This window comes from Triticum aestivum, chromosome 7D (assembly GCF_018294505.1).
Source record: "Triticum aestivum cultivar Chinese Spring chromosome 7D, IWGSC CS RefSeq v2.1, whole genome shotgun sequence".
In the NCBI taxonomy this organism is placed as follows: domain Eukaryota; kingdom Viridiplantae; phylum Streptophyta; class Magnoliopsida; order Poales; family Poaceae; genus Triticum; species Triticum aestivum.
In genome coordinates, this window is record NC_057814.1 from 165,046,042 (window position 1) to 165,070,842 (window position 24,801).

The 24,801-nt window shown below is 39.8% G+C and overlaps 1 long non-coding RNA gene across 1 annotated transcript; it reads right to left on the bottom strand.

Moving 5' to 3' along the window:
- Positions 1 to 781: 781 nt before the first annotated feature.
- LOC123168103 (uncharacterized) lies at positions 782 to 1,952 on the bottom strand. The gene is made up of 3 exons (XR_006484208.1): positions 1,714 to 1,952; positions 1,043 to 1,170; positions 782 to 923 (listed from the first exon to the last, which is right to left on the bottom strand). It is a non-coding gene; the product is annotated as an uncharacterized lncRNA (long non-coding RNA).
- Between the last annotated feature and the right edge of the window lie 22,849 nt (positions 1,953 to 24,801).

Sequence of the window (24,801 nt, forward strand, 5' to 3'; positions counted from 1 at the left end):
AACTTTATACTACTTATGAGTATAAATAATATGATTAATTAACAAATCTTGGATTGTAATAGATCTGAAAAAACATTTATATGTTTCAAAGAGTCAGATGGTGTGAGTATCGTCTGAAAGCTTTCTGGATAAATAAGGATATATGGAGTTGTTAAGTTCAAGAAAACAGAATGGCTCTCCTTACACAAAGTCTAAGTTCACCACCGTTAGATTTATAAATGGGGAAAAGATGCTATGAATAAGAGAAACAAAAAATAAAGATAGAAAGGTGTTAAGTTCACCACACTCTTTATTTGCTTACTGGGTTGAGTAGGTAACAATATGTTTTAGAAGATGATGACTTCCTAATACTTTAGCACATAACTGTACTCTACTGAACCGTGGGGGACGAATCGGAGGTACAGTAGAAGAATGAACAAATAGATTTTATTTATATTATCCACACCCTACATGTACAACACTGAGAAGCTCCTCGTGAAACAAGCTTACAACAGTGAGCATTGAACAATCATACTCTCTTCTTGCTAGCCGGTGCTGAGAACACTTGTGCAGCAATTAGTATATCAATGTCCTCGTAGATAGGTTGATGAAGATTGCCAGCAATGAAAATATCATCCAGTTCATAGGCCTGAAAATTTCACCACTGGCACTCATGGGAATTAGTTAGTACTAAAAAGAATGGTATAGCTCTCGCAAGAAATTACATACAACTCCATTGCTGGTTCTTCAATGTCAAAATTTCAGCATATATGTGAACATTAAAAAGACTTCACATACCTAAATAAATTATGAAAAACACTCATGCTGCAGTGCGGCTCCCGTGTCCTCGTCAGTTTTGACGCCCTACCACGTACTTGCAGCTTGGGGCGCGACCCCTACATCCTTGGTGGCGGCCACAGCGCCCACATCCACCTACATCCACGCTTTGGCAGGAACCATATAACAAAAAATATATTGTGGACCAAATGTTCATGGAATTTTGCAGTATGATATAGACTACAAATGGGTATGATAGGCAAGAATCCTCAAATTTCCATTATACCATAATGTCTAGCTTAGGGATTTTGTTCCGTATCTTCTTATTTGGCACTACACCAACATTTAGCATGACGTCAACGACCACATAACGCCTTCATCACTGGTTAGCGATCTGATCATGTCTCTTACTACCTGAAAGCACAAATATTAAATTCTATTGTTAAAGATATATTCTTAACATGTCAATAAGAGGGAAAAGCAATATGGCAATTCAATGTCTCATCGACCCTGCAGTTGGCAACATCCCAAGTGATGATCAATTTTAAACATAATATTTAACTACAAGAATGACTACAATACAATTCATCATTTCTTTGTTCTGGGCATTTTTGCCCCTGAATACATGATAATACAAGGACAAACTTAAAGTATGCTGATACGATGTAGTGCCATCAAGCATGGATAATTATGCAAGGACAAACTCATGTTCTAGGAATTTTTTACCCTAAACGATGCATGAAACGACCAATAATAAACAGATTAGAAAAATTGTGCATCTCTCTTTGTCCATAATAAGTTCTGTTGCTTCTTCCAAGTCAGTTTATTATTTAACCATATCGTTCGGCCACCACTCTGTCCATGTAGGGCGAGCGCTAGCATTAGTAGCATTTATCTAAACTCTGATTACCAGCACGTACAATGATTAACACGAATGTTGGTGCAAATAGAACTCACTTGTGGTGAGAAACTGAATAAGTGTTGTCGAAGGGTTGAGGGAGCTCGAAGGGGTTGGTATCACTGAACAAGTTGTTCGTCAGTACAGCCCCAAGAAAACTTTAGAAAGGATGTTTCTGTCCACCCACATAAATAAAGAGATAAATCTGTGATCGTGCAGCAAGCCTGATAAGCCACATAAATAAAGAGATAAATCTGTGATCGTGCATAAAGTAATTAACAAACCCGGTGTTGTTCTCTTCTGTCCACGGTCTGCCCGCTCCCCACCCCCGTTCTACCTCACGCCCCGTCCATCCGCTCCCAGCTTACTCCCTAGCTCCATGTTGCTCATGCTCGCCCATGTGTGCGCTGTCAGCCAGCTGGTGGCCCCAACTCGTACGGCTCCGTCCGCTTGGTGCCAGATGATTAGCACATGGATGCATCCGCCGGCCGTACCACCTGCACATCATTGAACAGTGGATTACTACGTCGACAGGGATAGAAAAATATAAAACTCACACAAACGGAATTTACAGATATCAGCAAACACTAATCTGAATACCTTCTGAATCTCACGTAGTGCAGGGGTGCTCTGAAAGTCTAAATATCATTGTGTTACAGAAACAATGTTCCTTTCTCAGTCTACTGGGTGCCCTTAGACAGGGCCACCTCATTGTCAACCACTCCCGCATCCCTCACCCTGTCAAACCGGGTCGCGGCTTACTCGGAATTCACGAATGCCCGTGTGGCGTCATCGAAAGAGCTAAGCAAATTCTCGCCAACCGCATCGCCTTCCAGCAGATGGTCATTACGAAGGATCGATGCCGCTGCCCCTATTCCACTTTTAATATGATGCATCCAGATTCTTTTTATAATAATTTCTCACATGTTTCAATTGAATAATTTGATTATCCGAACCAATTAATGAACCAGAGATGGTTTTTTATTGCTACCTTTAAGTCATACTGTATGTTTCAGTGGTGCTGTTTTTTCTTTAGGCAGCTTGCAGAATGAATGATGAAGTTTTTTGGGCCTGCATCGCAAATGGGTTTGGCCAGATGCTCGACTGGTTTTACGACCAACTATAGAAGTGTATTCATCATTTCCATTGGCATGACCGTAATTTGTGAATCAGAAAAGATAGAAAAGCAAACTTTAATGTTAAATATAAAACGAAAGAAAAAAAGAATCCAAGTAATTAGATTTGTAAAAAGAAATACATTCGAGATGTTTCATCGATACAATAAGCACATCAGTAGGACATTATAATCATGGTATAAACTTGCTTCCTTTTTTATGATATAGATACACGCATACTGGAAAATTTGCAACAACAATAGATAACAAGATTATTTTTAGCTCACCTTCTGATTCCATTGTCGCTTTATCATCAGTTCATCAAAAGTGAAATTAGCCTACGAAGATAACCATGTATACTGAACACACGAGAAAAACACAAGTTTAATCCATCGGCTTTAGAGATCCTTGACAGATGCCATCAGGTTGAGAAATTTGATGTTATGAATAAGGCATGAAGAGAATTGTCTGTTGGTCAACATTTGCAGAAGTAAGCTGGATCAAGGATGAGTTTTCGCCATCGGTAAACAGGGACCTGTTCAAGTACAAGCTGTAGGAATAAACTTTAGCATTAATTACTGAATAGCATACAAAATTGTCTAATGTACTGCAAACTATAGAGCAAAATCACATCCCTGGTGTTGAAACACCAGTGGCACAAGGCACTTTGTCCAATTTGTGCTTCCAAGGGTAGTCTCCGAACTCTGACACGGTGGCACCATCACCAACTTACACTTGCTTGTCAGCGCAGCTGTGATGGCCCTTGCTGGGGCTCATACCTCCGAGTCGTGCTCCTCTTTCCAAAATTTGTCCAAGGTGCCTGAAAAAAAATACTTAATTAACCTCCAATGAAAATAATAATACAGCATGTCAGCATGGATAGCTATATGACTGTATTAAAAATTACTCTAATGTGAGACAATGGTTTGAGTTGCTAGATATTGTGGGTCATCTAGTTAAATTCAGGTCTTACTTCCTGCTTGCTGCACGAACTTCCTCGGTGGTAAGCATCGCAGTCGTCAGCATACAGGTTCACCACCTGAACTTACGCGCACAAGACATGACCTGATGCCCGATGTAGCCACATGCATAGCAGAACCACGGCAAGCACCCGTACTGAAGTTTAAGCCCCACCCTTGTTCTCTTTTCCTTGATCCTTGCTATCATCGCAACTGAAATTTCCAGCGCCCGCTATATACAGGAAAAGCAACCCGTACACGAACAAAGTTTCCTACCTACTCTCCCATCACGTAGTTCAATTTGGAGGATTGTTCTCATGTCCTTGCATAGAGCACGTACCATTACATCTGTTCTCCAATTCATCGAGACATCAAGAATGTGTACCCATATCCACAGCCAAAGTGCACAAAGTACTTATTGCCTCCCAAAAACGTGAACGTCAGATCCTCTTTGTCCTTAGCCTCCAAGCATCTTCTAGCTCATCAAACAGAAAACATATTTGCAGCGAAAAGTGATTCAATATATGAGCAATTAGGACAAGATTAGTGCTTTGGGAATTGAGAGAGTTGTCCTCCGTACTCATCCTTATGATAACATGCTTTGGGAATTAGGCAAGCTCGTGATTCTGTGGAGATGTTCGATAACATGCTTCTAGAAAGCGTCATGTTACACCACGCCCATCCTAGACACCACAGTATGATGTGAGGTTGACTCGTGCACCACATTTGCCACCTGGTCTGGCCGCCCTGCCAACCCAAGATCGTTCCAAGCCAATATTTCGCTCGGTGTTCTGAAGATCTGCAGAAGAGGTTGTAAAAATCATCAGGTGTGTAACCTGCATACAGAAGAAAGATTGATACGTGCATGTAAAACTGAGAACCAGCAAATCTGATTCAAACACAAAAGAAAAAGGGCAAGCTTAATTATGCTATCCTGCTGAGCCACGGCCGGCACTACCCCTCGTCGTTTCAGGAGGAACAGGAGAGCACGAGCAGAGGATACGGATTCAGGGGATGAGAGGGGTGGGGTGGGGATCACGAGAGCTTATCCATGTCTTGGGGCGGCCATCCATGCCGAGCGGCAGCAGCGAGGTGCCATCGTGGTGGTGACGGGCGATGCATCCAAGGCGCCGGTGGCGCCGGCGTTCTCGTGATCCATGATGGCCGCGTCTGCCCGGATGGTTGTGTCCGTCGAGGTCGGACGGACAGGGCCGCACGGGCCTTTGTAGAGGGGGAGGGTAGAGGGTTGGCAGATGGGGAAGGGAAGTACCAGGGATGTGGTGCCGACTCGTTGGTCTCAGATCACCGCCGGTCGCCTGTATCCGAGTCGCCGCGACGTATCCGAGGCGCGGCGGTGAATCAGTTGTCAGATCGGAGCACGAGGAGCGGGAGGCAGCGGATCACCATTGAAGGCCGAGGAGTGGGACGGGTAGAGATGAAGGCCGAAGGGAGGGAAGAAAAAGGGGTGGGGGTGCGGCCGTGCGTGGAGGAAGATGTGTGGCAGCCATGGGTCATGGAGTTCGGTGGCGGCGGCGTCTTCCGGAGTTCGGCGGCAGGGACTGAAACCGCCCTGCCCTAGAGAGGCGGCGACGGCATCTCCCGGAGTTCGGCGGCTGCGGGATTCAAACCGCCCTGCCTTGCAGAGGCGGCGGCGGTGGCAACGATAGATGGGATCGAGAGGACGGCGGCGACGACGGAAGGGGATCGAGAGGAACGGCGTTCCTCATGCGGGGTGGTTTTCTTGGGTGCGTGCGTGGGGTGGGGTGAGGTGGGGCGGGGAGGTGACGAAAAAAACTAGCGAAAAAAATAGTCGAAAAAAACCCGGACGAAAGTGGGGGGACTATTCAACCAACTCGTCCATTAGGAGTAGAGATATGTGAAACCTCTCTTTCTTTATTACTTCCTATTAATTGCAATGATGACCAAAGCTATGTTTGTCAACTCTCAACAACTTTTAATCATCATACTCTTTCTATGTGAAGTCATTACTCTCCATAAGATCAATATGATCTCTTTGTTTATTTTATTCTTTTCCTCTTTTCTTTTATTCACCCAAGATCATGGCAAAATAATCAAGCCCTTGACTCAACACTAATCTTTATTATATAGCTCACGGACTCGATTACATAGAGGGATCATAAAGCAAAACTCAAAACTAAATCATACCAAAACTTTATTCTACTAGATCAAGACATTACTAAAAGGATCAAACTAAGAAAAACGGTAAAGATAGGAGATGTGGTGGTGATACGATACCGGGGCACCTCCCCCAAGCTTGGCAGTTGCCAAGGGGAGTGCCCATACCCATGTGGTTATATCTCCTTCTTCGGAGGTGTTGGTGTGATATTCTTGGCGATGATACTCCTCAGGATACGATTCTCTTCTTTGAGCTTATTGAGTTGCTGCTTGAGATCCATTATCTCCTTACGAAGCTTTCCTGTAACGACCGAAGCTCCTTGCACCCAAGGGTGTTGCATAGCTGCGGGGGAACAAGTAACACTCTTTTTCATATTCTCATAAGAAAGAAATCTAACATTGGAAGGGACAACTGAGTTTGGAATAGCCGGGCTCTGTAGTTCCCCCATCGTGAATCCAGCTCGGAGACGAGAAGTGACTTCTTGATCCTCCTCCATGGCCTCTATCCTCTTCAAATCAGCCTCCATCTCTTCCTCCGTTGCTGGCCCAAAGTGGTCAGCATCGCTGTTTGTCCTTGATCTCGATGCCGGATGAGACACCCGGCTCTCCCCGACTGACTCTTGAGAAGACATCTTGCTCTAATCTGCAGCAGCAACAGCTCGAAACACAAACAGAGGATAATTGCATGATACAGGAGTCGAAACCCTCGGGAGATTATATAATGAATTTTTACCGACCAAAATACATATCCTGCAAGAAAACGGAGTCCGGAGAGCGCACGAGGTGCCCATGAGGCAGGGGGTGGGCCCAGGGGGGTAGGGCGCGCCCTCCACCCTTGTGGATCCCCCGTGTCCTTCCCGGACTGCTTCTTATTTTTCTATTTTTCTAAATATTCCAAAACGGAGAAAAATTGCCATTAGAACTGTTTTGGAGTCGGTTTACTTACCGTACCACATACCTATTCCTTTTCGGAGTCTGAAACGTTCCGGAAAGTGTCCCTTATGTATTCCTCCGGGGTTACGGTTTCAATAACATTGGTTTCAACATTTATGGGATTGCCTGAGATATAATGTTTAATTCTTTGACCGTTCACCACCTTCGGATTTGTGCCTTCGAAGTTGTTGATTTTTATGGCACCGGAACGATAGACCTCATCGATAACGTAAGGACCTTCCCACTTAGAGAGAAGTTTTCCTGCAAAAAATCTTAAACGAGAATTGTATAGCAATACATAATCACCTACATTAAACTCACGCTTTTGTATCCTTTTGTCATGCCATCTTTTAACTTTTTCTTTAAGCAATTTGGCATTTTCATAGGCTTGTGTTCTCCATTCATCAAGTGAGCTAATTTCAAATAACCTCTTCTCACCGGCAAGTTTGCAATCATAATTGAGCTCTTTAATGGCCCAATATGCCTTATGTTCTAGTTCGAGAGGTAAGTGACATGCTTTTCCATAAACCATTTTATATGGAGACATACCCATAGGATTTTTATATGCAGTTCTATAGGCCCATAATGCATCATCAAGTTTCTTGGACCAATTCTTCCTGGATCTATTAACAGTCTTTTGCAAAATTAATTTGAGCTCTCTGTTGCTCAATTCTACTTGACCACTAGACTGCGGGTGATAAGGAGATGCAATTCTATGATTAACATCATACTTGGCAAGCATTTTACGGAAAGCACCATGAATAAAATGTGAACCACCATCAGTCATTAAATATCTAGGGACTCCAAACCTCGGAAAAATAACTTCTTTAAGCATCTTAATAGAGGTGTTATGATCAGCACTACTAGTTGGAATAGCTTCTACCCACTTAGTAACGTAATCAACAGCAACTAAAATATGTGAGTATCCATTAGAGGCAGGAAAAGGTCCCATATAATCAAAGGCCCAAACATCAAATGGTTCAATAACAAGTGAATAATTCATAGGCATTTCTTGACGTCTACTAATATTACCAATTCTTTGACATTCATCACAAGATAAAACAAACTTACGGGCATCCTTGAAGAGAGTAGGCCAATAAAAACCGGATTGCAATACCTTATGTGCAGTTCTGTCTCCAGCGTGGTGTCCTCCATAAGCCTCGGAGTGACACTTGTGTAGGATCTGTTCCCGTTCATGCTCAGGTACACAACGTCTAATAACACCATCTACTCCTTCTTTATAAAGATGTGGGTCATCCCAGAAGTAATGTCTTAAATCATAGAAAAACTTTTTCTTTTGTTGGTATGTGAAACTAGGTGGTATGAATTTAGCAACAATGTAATTAGGATAATCAGCATACCAAGGAGTAGTACGAGAAGCATTTATGACATTTTATTGTTCATCAGGAAAGCTATCATCAATAGGTAGTGGGTCATCAAGAACATTTTCCAACCTAGACAAGTTGTCTGCAACGGGGTTCTCAGCTCCCTTTCTATCAATAATATGCAAATCAAATTCTTGTAACAAGAGAACCCATCTAATAAGTCTAGGTTTAGCATCTTTCTTTTCCATAAGATATTTAATAGCAGCATGATCAGTGTGAATAGTTACTTTAGAATCAACAATATAAGGTCTGAACTTATCACAAGCAAATACAACTGCTAAGAATTCTTTTTCAGTAGTAGCATAATTTCTCTGAGCATTGTCTAGAGTTTTACTAGCATATTGAATAACATTTAATTTCTGATCAACTCTTGCCCTAGAACATCACCTACAGCATAATCACTGGCATCACACATAATTTCAAAGGGTAAATTCCAATCAGGTGGCTGAACAATAGGTGCAGAGATCAATGCTTTCTTAAGTATTTCAAATGCTTCTACACAATCATCATCAAAGACAAATGGTATATCTTTTTGCAATAAATTAGTCAGAGGACGAGAAATTTTGGAGAAGTCCTTAATGAACCTCCTATAAAAACCGGCATGACCAAGAAAACTTCTTATACCTTTGATGTCCTTGGGACATGACATCTTCTCAATAGCATCAACCTTGGCTTTATCAACTTCAATACCTCTTTCAAAAAATTTATGCCCCAAGACAATACCTTCATTAACCATAAAGTGGCACTTTTCCCAACTCAAGACAAGATTAGTTTCTTCACATCTCTGCAAAACTCGATCAAGGTTGCTCAAGCAATCATCAAAAGAGGATCCATAAACGGAGAAATCATCCATGAAAACCTCACATATCTTTTCACAAAAGTCAGAGAATATAGCCATCATGCATCTTTGAAAGGTAGCAAGTGCATTACATAAACCAACAGGCATACGTCTATAAGCAAAAGTACCGAAAGGGCAAGTAAAAGTGGTCTTTTATTGATCATCGGCTGACACAGGTATTTGAGAGAAACCAGAGTAACCATCTAGAAAGCAAAAATGTGTATGTTTGGATAATTTTTCTAGCATTTGATCGATGAAAGGTAAGGGGTAATGATCCTTTTTAGTAGCTTTATTTAATTTGCGAAAATCAATTACCACTCTATAACCTGTAATAATTCTTTGCGGAATCAATTCATCTTTATCATTAGGAACGACAGTAATACCTCCCTTCTTAGGGACACAATGGACATGACTTACCCACTGACTATCAGCAATAGGATAAATTATACCTGCCTCAAGGAGCTTTAGTATTTCCTTTCTTACCACTTCTTTCATCTTAGGATTCAGCCGTCGTTGGTGATCACGAACTGGTTTGGAATCTTTCCGAATTTATTTTATGTTGACATAGAGTGGGACTAATGCCCTTAAGATCATCAAGAGTATATCCAATAGCAGCGCGGTGCTTCTTCAGAGTTTTCAATAATCTCTCTTCTTCATGCTCTGAAAGGTTAGCACTAATAATAACAGGATATATCTTCTTCTCATCAAGATAGGCATATTTAAGAGTATCAGGTAACGGTTTGAGCTCAAACACGGGATCACCCTGGATTTCAACAGGGAAATTGTGTTTCAGGATGGGTTCCTGTTTAAAGAATACTTCATCGATTTCCCTTCTTTCATTCATAAACATATCATTTTCATGGTCTAGCAAATATTGTTCTAAAGGATCACTAGGAGGTACGGCAATAGAAGCAAGACCAATAATTTCATCTTTACTAGGCAATTCCTCTTCACGGTGTTGTCTACTAAATTTGGAAAAGTTAAACTCATGAGTCATATCACCTAGACCAATAGTAACAACATCCTTTTTGCAATCTATCTTAGCATTAACAGTGTTCAAGAAGGGTCTGCCAAATATAATGGGACAAAAGCTATCTTGTGGGGAACCAAGAACAAGAAAATCAGTAGGATATTTAGTTTTCCCACACAAGACTTCAACATCTCTAACAATTCCAATGGGTGATATGGTATCTCTATTGGCAAGCTTAATGGTAACATCAATATCTTCTATCTCAGCAGGTGCAATATCATGCATAATTTCTTTGTATAAGTCATGAGGTATAGCACTAGTGCTAGCACCCATGTCACATAAGCCATGATAACAATGATCTCCTATTTTAACCGAAATAACAGGCATGCCTACCACCGGTCTATGTTTATCTTTAGCACAAGGTTTAGCAATTCTAGCAGTTTCATCACAGAAATAAATAACATGCCCATCAATATTATCAGACAAGAGATCTTTAACAATATCAATATTAGGTTCAACTTTAACTTGCTCAGGAGGTGTATAGGTTCTAATATTGCTTTTACGAACCACAGTTGAAGCTTTAGCATGATCTTTTATCCTAACAGGAAAAGGTGGTTTCTCGACATAAGCAGTAGGGACAATTGGATCATTATAAGTGATAGTCTTTTCTTCAACTTTAATAGGTGCAGCTACTTTTACTTCTATGGGAGGATGATATTTAGACCACTTCTCCTTAGGGAGATCAACATAAGTAGCAAAAGATTCACAGAAAGATGCTACTATCTCAGAGTCAAGTCCATATTTAGTGCTAAATTTACGAAAAACATCGGTATCCATAAAAGATTTAACACAATCAAACTTAGGTGTCATACCTGGCTCCTTACCTTCGTCGAGGTCCCAATCTTCAGAGTTGCGTTTAATTCTTTCCAATAAATCCCATTTGAATTCAATAGTCTTCATCATAAAAGAGCCAGCACAAGAAGTATCGAGCATGGTGCGATTGTTATCAGAAAGCCGAGCATAATTTTTTTGAATAATTATCTCTCTTGGGAGCTCATGATTGGGGCATGAATATAACATTGATTTAAGCCTCCCCCCAAGCTTGAGCGATGCTTTCTCCTTCGCGAGGCCAAAAATTATATATATAATTGCGATCACGATGAACAAGATGCATAGGATAAAACTTCTGATGAAATTCCAATTTCAATCGTTTGTAGTTCCATGATCCCATATCATCACATAGCCTATACCATGTCAATGCATCTCCCTTCAAAGATAAAGGGAAGACCTTCTTCTTAATAACATCATCGGGTATACCTGCAAGCTTAAATAATCCAGAAACTTCATCCACATATATTAGGTGCTCATCAGGATGCATTGTTCCATCTCCTGCAAAAGGATTAGCTAGCAGTTTTTCCAACATACCCGAAGGAATTTCAAAGTAGACATTTTCGTTTTCAGTAGATTCAGTAGGTTGAGGAGCAACTCTTTGCTCTACTGGTCGGGGTGAAGATACCCCGAAGAAGCCCCTCAGAGGATTACTTTCCATAGTAACAAGTGACAGTAAATTCCAGCACACTATATAAATTTTTCCTTACCAAATTTCACCTACCAAAGGCGCTTCACTCCCCGGCAACAGCGCCAGAAAAGAGTCTTGATGACCCACAAGTATAGGGGATCTATCGTAGTCCTTTCGATAAGTAAGAGTGTCGAACCCAACGAGGAGCAGAAGGAAATGATAAGCGGTTTTCAGCAAGGTATTCTCTGCAAGCACTAAAATTATAGGTAATAGATAGTTTTGTGATAAGATAATTGGTAACGAGCAACAAGTAGCAAAAGTAAATAAAGTGCAGCAAGGTGGCCCAATCCTTTTTTTAGCAAAGGACAAGCCTGGACAAACTCTTATATAAAGGAAAACGCTCCCGAGGACACATGGGAATTATCGTCAAGCTAGTTTTCATCACGTTCATATGATTCGCGTTCGGTACTTTGATAATTTGATATGTGGGTGGACCGGTGCTTGGGTGCTGCCCTTACTTGGAAAAGCATCCCACTTATGATTAACCCCTATTGCAAGCATCCGCAACTACAAAAGAAGTATTAAGGTAAACCTAACCATAGCATGAAACATGTGGATCCAAATCAGCCCCTTACGAAGCAACGCATAAACTAGGGTTTAAGCTTCTGTCACTCTAGCAACCCATCATCTACTTATTACTTCCCAATGCCTTCCTCTAGGCCCAAATAATGGTGAAGTGTCATGTAGTCGATGTTCACATAACACCACTAGAGGATAGACAACATAAATCTCATCAAAATATCGAACGAATACCAAATTCACATGACTACTAATAGCAAGACTTCTCCCATGTCCTCAGGAACAAACGTAACTACTCACAAAGCATATTCATGTTCATAATCAGAGGAGTATTAATATGCATAAAGGATCTGAACATATGATCTTCCACCAAATAAACCAACTAGCATCAACTACAAGGAGTAATCAACACTACTAGCAACCTACAGGTACCAATCCTAGACTTAGAGACAAGAATTGGATACAAGAGATGAACTATGGTTTGAGAGGAGATGGTGCTGGTGAAGATGTTGATGGAGATTTCCCTCTCCCGATGAGAGGAGCGTTGGTGATGACGATGGCGATGATTTCCCCCTCCCGGAGGGATGTGTCCCCGGCAGAACAGCTCTGCCGGAGCCCTAGATTGGTTCCGCCTCGTGACGGCGGAGTCTCGTCCCGAAAGCTTGCTTATGATTTTTCTTCGGATGAAAGACTTCATATAGCAGAAGATGGGCATCGGAGAGCCAACAGGGGGCCCACGAGGCAGGGGCGCGCCCAGGGGGTAGGGCGCGCCCCACCCGTGGCCAGGGTGTGGGCCCCCACTTGTATTTCTTCTGCTCAGTATTTTTTATTATTTCGAAAAATGACTTTCATGGAGTTTCAGGATTTTTGGAGTTGTGCAGAATAGGTCTCTAATATTTGCTCCTTTTCCAGCCCAGAATTCCAGCTGCCGGCATTCTCCCTCCTTATGTAAACCTTGTAAAATAAGAGAGAATAGACATAAGTATTGTGACATAATGTGTAATAACAGCCCATAATGCAATAAATATCGATATAAAAGCATGATGCAAAATGGACGTATCACTCTACAACGGCATGAATGCGGGCAGCTGGCTTTGGGCAGGAACGCGCGCGTGCGAGGGAGGAGGATTTTTGGTGGGCCAAAGCGGTCAGAAACGGGCTTGGCTCGAGTTTGTCTCCAGTTTGCGGGACCACTATCTGCCAGGTCGTAACCATCTGCCGGCTTACCAATGAAACACCAAAGTCCCAGCCGGGTCATATCTCTGGCTGGGTCATACCGCGGGGTATATCCTCGACAGCCTCCTCTCCGACTCATCTTGTAGTTCATTCCTAGTTCTTGAGCAGTAAATGAAGTCCCACTCTGTACCGTTTGTTTGATCCGATTATCATTCATTATCTTCAGAAAGTTGTTTTGTCACTTCCAAATCTAGATCTTTTATCTTTTGCATATCATGATTTGCCAAGTACCTTCACTTATGCTTCATAACTATTGTGATTCCTCACTAGTACTTATTTACGGATTCGTACAATGGCGTCCGTACCGGTCCGTGCATCGATACAGATCGGTGTTGGATGCCTTTCCTAGTCCGGACAACGCGGTCCAACGGTTGCGGGAGGTTTGCGGCTCCGTCTTGAAAATGCCTTTACAAATACATCCGCAACATTTGTAAATGAGAGAAGCGTCTGAAGCCAACATGTTCCAAGGGGCGGCGCTCGCTCCTTACAGCCGCGGGTTGGGATGGGGCGTGACAGTCGTCTACTTTGTTGTGCGTAAGGCCGCGTGCAGTCGCTGCTCGTGTCGTCCCCCTATCCTTGCTGACTTGGAGGTTGATGACGCGATGGAGGCTCGCGTTGGTGTCCTCCTCCCACCCCAAGCGGGGCACGGCGGCCTCACTGCCCCCCACACGTCGTCCTACCGATGCCGGATCTCGCTGAGGTGATGAGGCGACGCGGCAACCACAACTCGAGCTGACCACCATGGCGACTCATCGCACAAGGGCCCAGCGTTGGTTCCCTCCCTATAGGTAGCATCCTGCTCAACACTTCCGCTTCATTTTTTTAGTTTCATTCTCTACAAATGACATGCCACGACACAGTAGAGGCACATCAGTTTGTGATTGCAGTCTTAATGTATTTGTAGAGGAGCATCATCATTAGTTTTTTTGACTAAGGAGATATCCATGAAATTTTGCTAGACAAGCAGGCAATACACCATGGTCATTTAGTTACCCCATGGCAAATTTTCATTAATTTTCTCTAACTGTTGATGTATCTATGATTCATTTTTTTGCTATGCGAGGTAGTATGAGCTAGTAAATTTTTTGAGCTGACTACTGATGTTTGCTTGAACTACATCGGTATTTTCCCAAAGAGGAAGGGACGATGCAACTCTGCAACGGTAGGTATTTCCCTCAGTGATGATACTAAGGTTATCGAACCAGTAGGAGAACCACGCAACACCACGTAAACAGCTCCTGCACACAAAGAACAAATACTTGCAACTCGACGTAAGAGAGGGGTTGTCAATCCCTCATGGGTAAAAACATAGGTAAAATTGTAGTAGATTGGATAAAAAGATCTCGCGGGAACGCGAGATAAAATAAATAAATAGAAATTGCAGCAAGGTATTTTCGTATTTTTGGATTAATAGATCTAAAAATAAAAGTGAATAAAAATAGATCTCGAAGGAAAATATAATAAAGAAGAGACCCGGAGGCCGTAGATTTCACTAGTGGCTTCTCTCTAGAAAAATAGCATACGGTGGGTAAACAAGTTACTGTTGGGCAATTGACAGAACTTCAAATAATCATGACGATATCCAGGCAATGATCATTATATAGGCATCACGTTCAATATTAGTAGACCGACTCCTGCCTGCATCTACTACTATTACTCCACACATCGACCGCTACCCAACATGCATCTAGTGTATTAAGTTCATGGAAAAACAGAGTAATGCAATAAGAACGATGACATGATGTAGACAAGATCTATTTATGTAGAAATAGACCCCATCTTGTTATCCTTAATGGCAACGATACATACGTGTCGGTTCCCCTTCTGTCACTGGGGTCAAGCACCGTAAGATCGAACCCATCACAAAGAACCTCTTTCCATGGCAAGAAAAATCGATCTAGTTGGCCTAACTAAACCAAAGATTCGAAGAAGAAATACGAGGCTATAAGTAATCATGCATATAAGAGATCAAAAGACTCAAATAACTTTCATGGATAAAAACATAGATCTGATCATAAACTCAAAGTTCATCGGATCCCAACAAACACACCGCAAAATGAGTTACATCAAATAGATCTCCAAGAGACCATTGTATTGAGAATCAAAAGAGAGAGAGAGAGGAAGCCATCTAGCTACTAACTATGGACCCGAAGGTCTACAATGAACTACTCACGCATCATCGGAGAGGCACCAATGAGGATGATGAACCCCTCCGTGATGGTGTCTAGATTGGATCTGGTGGTTCTGGAACTTGCGGCGGCTGGAATTGATTTTCGTCGACTCCCCTAGGGTTTCTGGAATATTGGGGTATTTATAGAGCAAAGAGGCGGTGAGGGAGGCCACCGAGGTGGGCACAACCCACCTGGGCGCGCCCTGGTGGGTTGTGCTCCCCTCGGAACACCCCTCGGGTACTTTCTTGGCCCAATAGGTGTCTTCTGGTCCAGAAAAAATCCACAAAAAGTTTCGCTGCATTTGGATTCCGTTTGATATTGATTTCCTGCGATGTAAAAAACAAGCAAAAAATAGCAACTGGCACTGGGCACTATGTCAATAGGTTAGTCCCAAAAATGATGTAAAATTGCCATAAAGTGATTGTAAAATATCCAAGAATGATTATATAACAGCATGGAACAATAAAAAATTATAGATACGTTGGAGACGTATCAACCACATATAATTGCCTTTGTGTACTAACATCCTGGCAAAATAGGTTGTTGCCATGATGTTTTTTGAGCACCATGGCAAGTAGTTTGTATGCGTCATGAGATTTTTACCAATATTTTTCCACCACTTTTTGGTTTGCCATGGAAAGTACTCCCTCTGTAAATAAATGTAAGAGTATTTAGATCACTACTTTAGTGATCAAAACGTTCTTATATTTCTTTACATAGGGAGTAGTTTGTATGCGTCATGAGAGTTTTTTTTGCACCATGGAACATAGTTTGTATGTGTCATGCAAGTAGTTTGTATTCGTCATGCAAGTAATTTTATTCCTTGCCAATCATGTGTTTCATGTGTCCCACATCTTATATAGTCGCAATTATTCAGGGAAATTGCAATGACAATTGATAAAAATAAGGGCTCAAAGGCCATGGTTAGTTATTATAGTGTTTTGCTATGGCAAATTATCAATCTTTATTTGTTATGGCAATTGTACCTTCATACACATGGCAATTTTACTTTTTATTTGCCATGGAAAATTTAGTAAATACTTCTGCATTCTTCTTTAGCAAATAGTTGCCACGACAGAAATGATATGAGTAGTTGCCATGGAGCATGGCAATTTCTAATTATGTGGACCATGGCAAATTTTCTTCCATTTATGCAACATGGCAATTTTTTAAGAAGACCATGGCAAGCTCAGTGTATGTATCATGGCAAATGTAGGTTATGGAGCATGGCAAAATTTTCTTCCTTTTTTGCAACATGGCAAATTTTCTTTTTGAACGGGACCATGGCAAACTTAGTGTATGTTTCATGGCAAATGTAGTTTATGGAGCATGTGGCAATTTCTAATTATATTGACCTTGGCAATTTTTCTTCCTTTTTTGCAACATGGAAAATTTTCTTTTTTGAATGGGACCATGGCAAACTCAGGCATGTATCACGACAAACGTAGGTTATGGAGCATGGCAAAATTTTCTTCCTTTTTTGCTACATGGCAAATTTTATTTTTGAACGGGACCATGGCAAACTTAGTGTATGTCTCATGGTAAATGTAGTTTATGGAGCCTGGAAATTTCTAATTATATGGACCATGGCAATTTTTTCCCCTTTTTTGCAACACGGCAAAATTTATTTTTGAAAGGGACCATGGCAAACTCAGTGTATGTATCATGGCAAATGTAGGTTATGGAGCATGACATTTTTTATAGTCCACTGATCATGATATATAGAAAATTTTCCAATAAAGTTGCCATGGCCCATGGCAACTTTAGTTTTACTCCTCATGTTTCTCGTTTAAAACCATCGCAATTTTATTGGACCATGGCAAATTAAGTTGTTCGAGCATGGCAAATGTAGTTTATGGATCATGGCAATTTTTACTATCTGTACCATGGCCAATTTTTCTTCCTTTTCTGCAACATGGCAAATTTGTTCTACACATGGAGCATGATAAATATAGTCTATGCATCATGGAAATTTTTGTGCATGGATCATGGCATTTTTAGTCCATAGATCATGCTGTGACATTATAGTCTATGCACTTTTTAATCTATGGATCATACATAGTACATTTCCAACGTAGTTGCCATGGCCCATGGCAACTATAGCCTATGCATCATGGTTAGCGTATGGGTCATGGCATATATTTTTAGTCTATGGATCTTGATATATAGAACTTTTCAGTCCATGTCATTTTGTGAACATAATTTTTTTGCCATGACAATTTTGACTTTTTTACCATGCTTTTATTAGGTAATCAAATATGTTTTATAAACCTTGCCATTGTAAAAAATAATATCATGGTAAATCATAAATAGTTTGGTCAAACTCAAATGGCATTTTTTAGAATTTTCCATGGCATTTTTCTGCTTTTAAAGTTTATGGCATTTTTTTGTAGCAGAGCAAGAATTGGGCTTTTTGTCACAGAAAAAGTTAAAATCTGGGCCTTTTCATTTGTTTCGTAGTGTTTCTTTCCTTTTTTGGCTTTCGCATGGAAAAGGCTTGGCGATAGAGAGGCGTTCGGTCTGTGGGTTCCCCCTACCGAACGAAATCGTTTAGGGGATCAATCGCTCGTATCGAACGAATCGTTCGGCCTGGGAGGTCTTAGACCGCATGTCCGGCCAATATTGGCGCCCTTCCTTTATGGTTTATAAAGCCTGTTATATCTCTAGAATAATAATTTGACCAACGTGATACAAGCACTAGTGGAAAACAGGGAACTAGTCTAGGTTCCAGAGGGCCATTAGTCCCGGTTCTGGACCCGAGACAAAAAGGTCGGGACAAAAGCCCAAAACCTTTAGTCCCGATTCGCTTACGAACCGGGACTAAAGGGGCTCCACGTGGCTGCTGTCTGGAGCTCCACCTTTAGTCCCGGTTGGTAACACCAACCGGGACTAAAGGAATTTTTTTTGAATTTTTTTTGTTTTTTTTCGGAAACAAAATTTGAATTTTTTTAAAATTTTCCCAATTTTCAAATTTCTGAATTATTTGACAATTTAATCTCTAATCACCCCTCATAACCCCTCATAACTGCTCAATTTAATCTCTAATCACCCATCATCATTCCAAATCGTCTAACTTCCCGGCCGGTCGCCCATCCTCTCACTACTCCAGCCTGAGCACACTTAGGCCCTGTTTGGTTCGGCTGTGGATTTCTAAAAGCAGCTGTGAAAAATCTGCTATGGAAAATAGCTGTGGAAAATCTGATGTGAAAAAGATGTAGGCCATTTGGCAAACCAACTGATACAACTTTTTCATATTTTGGCCCGCAGCGGAATCAAATTTTGGAAGGCACGTCTTGGGCTGCTTCCGCTTTTGGTTCAAATTTTGGCAGCAGATTTCTGGAAACGGATTCTGCTGGGTTCGCCCTTTGGTTCAGATTCTGCTGCGCGGCAGCGGAATCCGTCGATAAAAGCTGAACCAAACAGGGCCTTAACTTTCGAGTTCTATTCCCCGTTGTTTCCAAGTCCTCACTTGTTTGTTTTCCTGACAATAGTAGGTTGTCAATCCTATTAACCCTTAGGAGTTGAACTTGAGCATGAAGTCACACGTTTCACCGTTTGAGTTTGAAACTATTATTCTTAAAACCAATAATTATTTAGTAACACTAATATTTCATGAATAAGTAGTTTGACCACAGTTTGACCAAAAATTCAAAAAACATAAATTTGAGGGTAACTTTTTTTTTCCTTTCAGAATTTGACGATTCTAAAAATTTGCAAAACGGCTTACGGCCGTCGAAATCGGAACCGGCTTTTCGTGCTGAACATTTTGATATATTATACATTTTTTTGACATCGTATGCAAAAGTTATAACCATTTTACTTTTTCATAACACTTTTTTCTGCAAAACATGTCCAAATTTAAGTTATTTAATTTTCCTAACTAGTAGATGTAGTAAGATAAATACATCTTGAAGGATTTTAATTTTTGAAGTTTTTATCATTTTCTTTTTTTTTCAAAACTGAAATGGTGATACACGGGGGGGGGGGGGTAGAGTTTGAAATCCTTTAGTCCGGGATGGTGTCCATCCAATCCTACCGTCGACTACATCTGCTAGCACCGTCCCAGCCAGAGTCACAATTAAGGTTAACCAAGCCAGAGTCACGTTCTATTAATGTGGCAAAAGAATTACTTTTTAATATAGCAAAACTAATTCTATCAACTATTATTAAAGGCTAAACAACTATTAATACAAAGCGGTAGCAAAATCAATATTAATTAAATATAAAAATTTCTCTATTGTTGTCTAACAGAAGCATACTACAACATGTTAAAATCTACAGAAGGAACTAACAAAAAAAATTGAAAACAATAAGTAAAGGACTAAAACAACTATATAAGCAAAGCAGTACTATTTTAATTAAAATCCTAATTTACATTATTCTAAAAATAACCAAATAAATCTTACTGTGACAACAATCTAACATGTGACTAGGAGAAAAAGAATTAAATTACAAACTATTTTTAAACTCAAATTATTCACAATCTAGGGTTTGAAGCAAATTTGAATAAATTCATATTTAAATCATTCAAATTTGAAAACTAATGGCACAAATAGAAACTAGACTAAGTTTTGAATCTAATGCAAAAAGAATCACTCAAAAACATCAAATATCCTAAAAGATATACGCAATTTAAAATAGAACTAAAAACAAAAAAAATGGAAAAACAAAAAATAAATTTTAGAAACCCTCTAGTCCCGGTTTGAGACACAAATTCGGACTAAAGGGCATCACACCCTTTAGTCCCGGTTGGTGTCTCAAACCGGGATATCCCACCTTTTAGTCCCGGTTCGTGTCTCAAACCAGGACTAAAGGTCCCATTTGAACTGGGACTAATGCCTTCCTGACGCCCTAGCCGCTCGAACCGGGACTAATGCTCACATTAGTCCTGGTTCGTAATGCAACCGGGACTAATGTGTACATTGAGCTTGGACCAAAGCCTTGTTTTCTACTAGTGAAGTTATACTTCATGAAATAATATATCATTAGAAACTTCAAATGGAATATTTTCTCCCCCAAAAGGTATATTTTTAATTATATAAATTTTAGGATGCAACGTATTGAGCCCGGACATGAACAATAAATTCGCTAAAATAGGGAAAATAAAATAAAATATGAACAATAAATTTGCAAAGCATAGAAAAAATAAAGAAAATTTCTTATTCTTTTACATGCAAGATGCTCCTATGTGTTATATGCGAGCAAAATTTCGGGGTGCTTTGACAATCGAGGGGCTCATGGTAGAAAACAATTAAAAAACACTGTTCAGAGCCAATTTTGTCTTTTTTGCCACAAGTTCCTCGAATGTGAAGCACCCCGAAGTATTGCACGCACATCACACGCAGAAGCATCTTGGATTTTTTTTTTGTTTTTTCATTTTTTTTGATATTATTTCTTATTTTACTATTCACCGGGTGATGAGCCCGAGCTCGTCTTTGAACTATCGATAATTTTAGGGATATACAACTTGTATTATGTTGGTAAAATTTTCAACCTAAGGATACTCGTAGGCCAATTAACCGGAGAGGATATATTACTAAATAAATTCATTCGATATAAAATATGTAAGAAATTTCGGACACAACTTCTTGACATAAAAGTTGAAATGTCATGATTTAAGCGATGGGTACTAGACAGTCATTAGATGTTTTCGGTCTTGGTTTGAAGAAGGTATAATGCTAATGGAGTAGTGGGTTATGGGGGGCTAATCATGGTAAAATTAAAAACTTTATCTGCGTGTTGACTTTATTCGCAAGAATCGCCCCATAATGTCGATTTGTCCACAAGGAGGGATATGTATGCATCCTAGACAGGTTACTTATGCTCGGTTGGGTCGTAATCTTTTTATTCTTGCCATTTGTATAGTACTTGAATGCGTTCAATTTTTAAAAGACTAAGTGATTTGCAATGTTCCGTGTATGTATTCTCCTAATTTCATTAGAAAAGTCAAGTCATTATTATAATTTAACTATACTTGTCAATGGATAATAACAAATAAATTTTTGGTTTTATTCATGAATAAGAAATTTTATATGAAGCGAGACAATGATTCATGCATCTTCCCAATTACCGTGACCTACTGTTATACTAGCTAGGAGCATTTGTTTGCAACTGATTATTTGTGGATGCTTGTGATTCTCTTCGTATTTGTGATATATGATACCCTTTCTTATATTGTTGCGCTCATTGAAATTTAATTGTAATATCCAGTTTTCTGGACTGTAACTAGGAATTTTACGGTTGATGCTTTGGTGAGAGAACATGGTATTGACATTGATGGTTCACAAAGCACTTGATTCTTCATTTGTATGAAAAATTATTTTCATTGTAGTTCATTTTGATTGGTTTGGCTATAACATGGTCTAATGTGAGAAAGTTTAATTTTGTTTTTTAATTTTGTGTGGTATGTGATGTTTGGATGGTGTGTACTGAATTGTTGCGTGCTGCATGGTGCATGGTGCATGGGGAAAAAATATCAGGTGACATGGAGTTAGGTGCTCCCGTGATACGAGCCATCATGAGCCGTGGGATCTGAGATCCAAGAGTTCACAACCCAGCTCCTGGAATTGCGCGTAAATCTAATATTCATGGAGGAAATTTTTACAAAGTGACAGGAGCTCTGTCCGTGGCCATTCGATCTCATATCCAACAACTCGCGGGAGCTCGTATCACCGGAGCACGCTGGACCTGATTCGTTTCTGAACGTGGTGCATCACTCGATTGGTTATTCACTTTAAATGATAACGTTAATTTTTTTTTTTAATTTGAATTCTTGATTGGTTCCTACTTCAGCTTTTCAAAGAAACACCGGATTGACACATAACTAATAATAGAATGTACATTACAAAGAACTAGTAGTGTGGCCCGCGCAATTGCGCGGCTAGCATTGAAACGATTTGAATCTTGATATCTAATGTTTCTTTGTCTTCTTCATGCCATCTTTTGGAATAATTGAAGATAGATAATAAGCTGAAATTATGATGGTTGGTTCATGGAGTAAAAACTTGTGGACATGTAGAAATGCAAACCCAAGTAACTTCACTATGTATTAATGGAATTTACCATTCAACATGTATTCTTTTCTTTTAACTCTGACAAACAATAAGTCTAATCACTCGTGGAGTGATTTAGCCATGTTTGGTAACAAAAAACAAAGATTGGCGATCTACCTACTCATGCATTATTGGCACCTCCTGCCAATTATGTTTTTCTTGTCAATCTACTGAATGAAAATATATATAATGATTGTAAGATTACCTCGGGTGAAGAATAACTTATTTTGCACCCTGGATGATGAATAGTAACACTATATATATATATATTTACTTAAATATATATATATATATATATATATATATAGTAGAATCATCTAATTAAATTTGCTATTATGATTGAAACGATACACAAAAATAGATATATGGGACTTAAATTTCATAGATTAGGTAAATTATGTAAGGTTTCACATATTACATAAGGATGATTAACACATGAATCCATTAGTTGACTTTTTGTGTTTCCATGTCTCCTTCAAAATCCTTTGAATATCATGTCATCTATATATTCTGGTGGACATGAGGTTGTGTGCCAATATGCGTGTATATTCTTGAAAGTGAGAGTATATTCTATACTATTATTATTATTATTATATAAGTATAAGTTGTACCATAATAAATATACTTTTTACTATTTAATCCGGCAAATTTGTCCTCTTAAATTTGAAAAGGTTGACCAAATGTGTCATTTTTCCTCTAACAGCAATTAACTGACCAAAGTACTTTACTGTGTTAAATTAGCACATCCCTAACATGTCAAAACCAGGAGATTTTTAAGATAATTGAAATTAGTATATACGCTTTATGGGTATTGTAACCACTCCATATACAACATACATTTTTAGAAGATATAAGTATTATAGGAATGTTATTATTTTGTGAAATAGTGCAATTCTCCTGCGGTTTTCATATTAAATATCCCACTATTCCCTCCCCTGGCCTCTCATGTGCTGATGGGAAATCTCAGTACCAAAATACCTTCGTAGTTTGAACCACAAAAGTAAAAGCAACCTGAGGCACCCATACAAAAAAAAACCTGGGAAATCTATTGTCATTTATTCTTCAAACCATTATCCAAAAGGATCCAAAACCTGCAAATAAGAAAAGAAAAACTGAAATATATAAACAAAGACTAATGGTTTTCTCCAGAAAATTATACTATATATTTGTTTGCATGAACGGAGACTGTAAGCGTTAATTGTTGTTTCTAGCATAGATGGACATGATAAATACCAGGGATCTTATGCTCTTTTATAAAAGTATCAATTGTAGTTTCCATTCAGTCATCGATAATGATAACATTTCTCCGTGCAGCATACCAAGCAAATTTGTGATTGTTAGGAAATGTAAGAACGACACTACTTGGGTATGTTTGAGATAACATAACATACTCCTTCATGTTTAAATACATTGCATACTCCCTTCATGTTGAGTTTCTATTGTGGATGTTGACATTTTTTTTGTATAATTAATTTGGTCAGGCTTTACAATGTTACGCCTAGGATAAATCTTACACGCTCGAATTACAGTTCCAAAATTTATAAAACTGAACGCTGACACAACGTTGCACAACAGAAATAGAACAATATAGAAAGCAGATAGAAATAATGAACTAAAAATAAGTATATGCATAAATTAATAAACTCGGCCTCATAAGGATACGCATTGATCCCACCAAAAAATGCAAATTATTTCCAGTACATCCGAAGAGGAGACCACTGTTGGAATTAATCCCGACGTGAACCAGGTACATGTGTGTATACGAGTCCAACTATTGCAAGAAGTCATGACCGTGTAGTAGTACAAGTCGTGACCAAGTAGTGTTGCTATAGCTGATCCTAGCGTGTATATATATGTAGCCTGCATCCCTGTAACTTGTAACCGTGAAGCAATAAAGTAAAATCACAACGTACGATACGTACGTGTGGCAATCAGCCAAAGTCTCCTGTGCGTGTGTGCGTTTGAGTATCCAGCCCAAAGGCTGTTGTGTATGTGCATGTTTAGGCTTGGAGATCAGTGAGCTGAGATCAGTTTTGCACTGCGGTGCATCTGCTTCATACGATGCGTCTCGATGTAAAGTATCTCGTTGGGTCTGGCCGGCTTGGGGCTGAACCAAGATAGTCAGCGAGCTCTGTTCATCATCGTCGTTCGTCGTCGGTCATATCGCCGTTGCCGGAAGTACTCGGCATCGGGACTGGGCTAACAATTGATATCAGAGCAAGGTTGATCTTCTAGTATAATGGAAGATTATGTC